General features: G+C 43.0%; 1 pseudogene; it reads right to left on the reverse strand.

Moving 5' to 3' along the window:
- Positions 1-4280: 4280 nt before the first annotated feature.
- LOC101581316 lies at positions 4281-4827 on the reverse strand (annotated as a pseudogene).
- Positions 4828-6224: the final 1397 nt, after the last annotated feature.

Here is a 6224-nt window from a genome sequence, read left to right on the forward strand (position 1 = left end):
AGAGCTTGCGGCTGTTTCCTACTGGCAGGACAGATTTACACCGTTCTGAAGCTTTCTGGCCCAATGGTTTTGCAACCAGCTGAACCCACTAATGAGACAGCAAGGTGACACTGACATTTAAGGAACAAAACCAAGCTACCTGACCCATCTGAGTGGATGTTAGCTTCTGTGGAAAGTCAGGTCTGCAGCCCTGTGCCTCCAGAACCAGCGGAGGAACCATCTGCCAGGCTCCGTGTTCCACAGTGAAGGCTGCCACAGGACGTTCTTTCTTCCCTGCTCTCCCCATTGTGGGGAGTAAAGCCAGGGCGCTTTGGCACTGAGCCACAGCCCTGGCCCTTTTTATTTTTTATTTTGAGACAGGGTCCTGCTAAGGTGCTAAGTTGCCTAGGCTGGGCTTGAACTTGTAGCCTTCCTGGCTCCACCTCCCAGGGTGTTGTGGTCATGGGTGTGCAACTACACCGAGCTCATAATGTATCTTTATTGAATTCCACAGACGCCTCTATTTGATTCTTTTAGCCAAGCTCATCCCAATCTTTATTTTGTTTTGGTGCAAGGAGTCAAACTCAGACACTTGCACTTGCCAGGCAGCACTATGCAGCTGGGCTATGTCTCTAACCTTCTTCTTTTTTTGCTTTTGAGACGGGGCCTTATTGTGCCATTCCTGCCTCAGCCTCTGAGTGCTGGGACTCTCGGTGTGTGCCACCACACCAGTGCTCCAAATCCTAATCTGTTTTAGGACTCCGGCTTTCTTTGTTACCTCTGCAAGCTTTTAGGGCGTTATTGGGCAGCTTGCTTTATGTCCTCAGCCAGTCCTGAGTCTGCTTTTGCTTTATTTTAGTAGGTCTGGCTGATCTGCCTGCCTCCTTTTCCGTCTGTAGCTTCAATCTGTGGCCTGCTTTTATTTTAGCTCTTCCCTCCCAGTCTATAGAGACCTTGATCTGTTGTGCAGCACAAGGTATAGACAGAAATACTCTGGTTGGAATGCACAAGCTGGTGTTGCCAGCCCTCCGACCTCTTGCTACTCATCTCAGATGATTTGCTCGCAGGCTTTTTAGTTGAAGCTGGCTGACAGCTTCTTACATAAACTTCTTCTTTACGTAAGAATCTTGTGGTGAGGATGGGTAGAACACTTCTCTGGATTCTCATCCTTCGCATTTATAACACTGTTAGGGCACTTACAGAGTAGCAGGTTTGTAGGCATATTACAGCCAAAGTCAGAAATCAATGGACAGCCTATGACTATGCTCCTGCTCCCTGTCACGTAGCCGGCCCTGACTGCCTAGGCCCAGATGTTCCTCCTTAACGTGTCCGTCAACCTGACTGTGTCTGGTTTGTGTTTCAAAAATACGCTTCAAGGCCATCATGCATGGGGGAAGACTGGCCCAGTCAAGGACACATTGAACTCTCCTGGCTCTTCTCAGATCCCCTCCATCCCAGAATGCTCCTGTGCAAATCTGCCTGGCAATATGTGATGTAATTCTTGTATTCCATGTAACCAATCATGTAATAAACTGTGATCAGTTTTGTACCTCCCACTCCCAAACCATATTAAATCTGAACTCAAGCCAGACTCAGCTGGTGATTTGAACCTCTAAGTTCCCCAGCCCACCAGCATAATAAAAGTTGCCTTCTAACTCCTCCATGCAAAGTCTTCCATTTGGATTCATATTGGTTTTTTTTTTTTTTTTTTTTTTGAACCGGGGATTGAACTCAGATCCTTGCATTTGCCAGTCAAGTGCTTATCCTGGGATTACAGGCATGTGCAACCACACCACTTCTTGTATTTTGCTGATTATTTTTGATTTTTTTTTTTTTTTTTTCTACAGCCTGAATGCTGAGTACTTGTGGGACAAAGTTCTTAAATTACTGGACTAGTCCAAGATGAAACTTTGGGAATAAGTCATCTCCAGTATTACACAAAAAGGAATTTGGAATAGCAGTCCCACTAATTAAGGAGATAAGAAATAAGTAAAGAAAAATGTTAGTATTTTTCTCTAAAATAATTAATGCCCAGTTCAGGGTGCATATACCCAACCTATGTTTCCAGTACTTGGAAGGCTGAGGCAGGAGGATCACTACGAGTTCAAAGCCAGTCTAGGCTACTTAGTGTGTTCAAAACGAAGATTAAGTATTTCTGTTTTAATATTTAGATTTTGATCCATTTCCACTTTAGTGCATGGTGAAAGATGTGGGTCTAATTTTAATTCTTAGCATGTGCAAACCAGTTTTTCCGGCATCAATTACTGAAGAGGCTAGCTTTCTTTCAGTGAATGCATTTGGCCCCTTGGTTAAAGATAAGGTGGCTATGTCTGCAGCTGTTACGCATCTTCTGATCTGCTCCATTGATCCTTGGGGTTTTTCATTTTTCTGGTACCAGACTGTTTTCATAACAGTAGCTTTGTAGTGTAATTTGAAGTCAGAGACTATGATACCTTCCACCTTGTCTTTGTTGCCCAGAATTGCCTATGCTATTATAGGTCTCTTCTGGTACCAGATAAATTTTAGGAATATTTTCTGTGAGATAAACTTTTGGAGTTTTGATTGGAACTGCATTAAATCTGTGTAACAGTTTTGGAAATATGGTCATTTTCACTCTATTCATTCCTCCTAGCCAAAAGCAGGGGATATTGTACCATTTTCTGCTATGTTCCTCAGTTTCCCTTTTTTTTTTTTTTTTTTTGAAAAAAATGTATTTGGTACAGGGTCTCACTACACAGCTCAGACTTATAGTGATCCTCCTGCTTTCAGCCTCTCCAGCACTGGGACTACAGGCATGTGCCACTACACCTGGTCTTGGTGGCCAGCTCAGTGCCCAGCGGCAGGCCAGTGCAGCATGTGGTGCCAGACATTGAATCCTGGTTCCTGCACTTGCTTAAGCTTAGTCCATGAGCTAGCTCACTGGTCCTCAATTTCCTTTTCAAGAGTACTGTAGCTTTTAATGTAGAGGTCTTTTACATCCTTCATTAGATTGATACATAGGTTGTTCATTTTTTGGACACTATTATGAAAAGTGTTTCCCTAATTTCTTTCTCAGTGAGATTTTTATTGATGTATAAGAAGACTATTGATTTTTTAGTGTCAACTCTGTATCCAGCTATGCTACTGAATTTGCTTACTAAATCTACCTATCTTTTTGGAAATTATTTAGGATCTTCTATGTAGAGAATCATGCAATTCACAGTAATAGTTTAACTTCTTCCTCTCTTATCACTACTCCTTTTCCTTCTCTCTGTTGTTCAACTGGGCAGTGTTTCCAGCACTATGCTGAGTAACAATGGAAACAGTGGACATACTTGTCAATTTTAGAGTCAAAGCTTTCAGTTTCTGTCAATTTCATATAATGCTGGCTGCTCATTTGTCATAGGTGGTTTTTAGCAGATGGAGATTGAGACCATCTATTTCAATTTTCTGTAGGGTTTTAATCATAAATGGGTGTTAGATCTTGTCAAATGGTTTATCTGCATCTATTGAGATGACCTTATGGTTTCTGTCCTTGTTAATAGGTGTATTATATTTATTGATTTACATATGGGGAGCCATCTCTGCATTCCTAGGATAAATCCAATTTGGTCATGGTGTATAATCGTCTTGATAATTTGCTGTATTGTTTGCCAGCATCATATTGAGGATTTTTGCATTTATTAGGGAGATTGGCCTGTTGTATTCTTTCTTAGTTGAGTTCTTCTCTGGTATTAGCATCAAGTAATGACTGCTTCCAGGAATGAATTTGGGGGTACTGCTTCCCTTCCAGTTTCATTAAGGCATTTGAGGAGTAATGGTATTAGTTTTTCTCTAAATTTCTTGTGGAATTTTTCAGAAGTGAATCCATCAGGGCCTGAGCTTTTTTCTTTTTCTTTCCTGTATTTTAGGGAAGGGTCTACAGGGTGTTCAGGGTCTCACTACTAGATCAGACTCATAGTGATCCACCTGTTTACAGTCTCCCAAGAGCTGGGATTACAGATGTGTGCCACCACGCCCAGGCTTAATTGCCATCTCAGCATACCCCAAGGGTGAGGCCGCACAGCAGGTCCAGGGAGCAAACCATTGGCCCCTGCACCTGCTTGCAGGAGCTTTAATCCACTGAGCTATTTGGCTGGCCCTTCCAGCTTTTCTTTCTTTCTTTCTTTCTTTCTTTTTTTTCTTTCTCTTTCTTTTTGAAGTCTAATTTGCCTTGATGTGAAAGGAACGGAGGAAGGGAGGATGGAGATGAAGATTACAATTGAAAATGTGTTCAGTCCTGTGCTGGTTCTGGCCTGGAATGTAGGGAGGTAAGACAGCTTTCAGTGTAGTCCCTTCCAGGCAGGAGATCCCTGCCGGGCTTGGAGGGCTTTTTGTACAACATCTTGCCACTGGGCATCCAATATCTCCCGGGCCCTCGCAAGAACCCCTGGAGCAGGCAGGCTGACTCCAGCCAATGTTCTTTTCACCAGCTCTACATGCTCTGGGTTCATGGGGATAGAACTGTGGTTGCTCAGAGTTGTAGCTCCCTCCTCATCTTAGTCATCACTCTCTAATGGTGGGTCTGGCAAATGAAGCCCCAGGGCCTGGATTTGATCCTAGACATCAACAACTGCATCTTCTCCATTCCCCACGGGTGCCAGCTCCACCTCTTTGAGTTCAGGATTTTGGTTCAGCGGTGGATAGGAGTAGCCCTCTGGGCCTGCCCCCAGGTCCTCCTGTTCCTCCTCGGGTTCTTCACTGCTTCAATCCCTGGTGCCCTCTGTGGGGCGCTAGTGTGGTCCCAGGTCCTTGCTTTGGTTGGGGAAGATACGCTCAGGGCCCATGGTGTCTCCCAATAGATCTGCTGCTGCCATGCGAGCTGGGCCCTCTTGCAGCCCACAACCCAACCCGCACCTCCTGAGTTTTTCCTTTGCTTTTTGGTACTTTTTTAGTTATATCTTTAATTGATTGATACTGGTTTATTTAGAATTTTCATATTTTCTTGATTCATCTTGGTAAGTTATATCTTCATTTCTTTTGCCTTTTCAATCTTATTTGAATACAAGTTCTCCAAGTAGGTATAGTTGATCTTCTCGGTTTCTTCAAGGTTCACTGTTATTCACACTTTTCTTAATTTAAGTCTTTTCATTTTCTTTGATAAGGTTGTTTATGGGTTTGTCAATGTTATTTAACCTTCCAAAGAAACAACTACTTGATTGATCCTTTGTACTGTTTTCTTAGTCTTCAATGCATTAATTTCTGTTCTGATCTTTATAATTTCCTCCCTCGTACAAGCTCTGAACTTGGCTTATTCTTCTTTTTCTAGAAGTCTGAGGTTCAATATTAACTTATTTGTGCTTGCTCTGTTTCCCTGATATGGTTACAAGTTTCAATCTTAGGATTGCTTACATTGTGTCCCATAAGTTCTGGTATGTTGTATTATTATCCATTTAATTGTAGAATCTAAATTCTTCTTTAATTTCATCTGTGACCCAATGGTCATTGAGAATATAGTGTATGGTACTGAAGTATGGAACCTCCTGCTGCAGCATGTAACCATGGTGCTGTGGAAGATGAAAAGATTACTTCAAGTCCAGTCTTGTTCAGAACATGAAGCCCCAGAGAAGCTGTGCTCAGAGTCCCCAGGGTGACAGAGTCACAGGGGAGCAGCCCCTAACCCAGAACTCTGGCTTTTATTTAGATCACAAGGAGCAACTGTGTCCAGGAAGGAGGAGGTCTTTCTTCTGCAGACATCGTTTAGAGCACCTAAGCAGTGTATCAGGCCAGGGGCCGGACAGCAGCCCTGGCTGGTACCTTCCCTGACCTGAATACCTTCCTGTTTTTAGCACCCTGTGTTTGGTGCCGACGTAGCTTTTGCCCTTAGATCTTTTCTTAACTCTGACCACTCATTCCTCTAGCCAAGTCCCCTACATAGCCCCCTTTTTTGTTTGAAGGCTCAAGGATAGGGAGCACAGTGTAGACAGGTACTGGGCTTGATGTGGAAAGTCACTGTGGCTGAGGCATGGAGTATTCACCAAAACAATACAAAGAGCTTCTATAACAGCAAGAAAACAAAAATACTATCCCTATAGTACTTTTATAGTAAGTACCCAGACACAGAGGTTGAGACCAGAGAACTAGATTTGGGGGTTGAGCCAACAGACAGTATCATTAAAGTGGTCTAATGTGATATTGTAACTTGTATTTCAAATTTGTGAAGTTGACCCTTCAGTCAGGCATGGAGACAGGAAATCTCCCCAACAAAGATCTGTGGGAAAAGCATC

This window comes from Octodon degus, unplaced genomic scaffold (genome assembly GCF_000260255.1).
Source record: "Octodon degus isolate 3935 unplaced genomic scaffold, OctDeg1.0 scaffold00100, whole genome shotgun sequence".
Lineage (NCBI taxonomy): Eukaryota > Metazoa > Chordata > Mammalia > Rodentia > Octodontidae > Octodon > Octodon degus.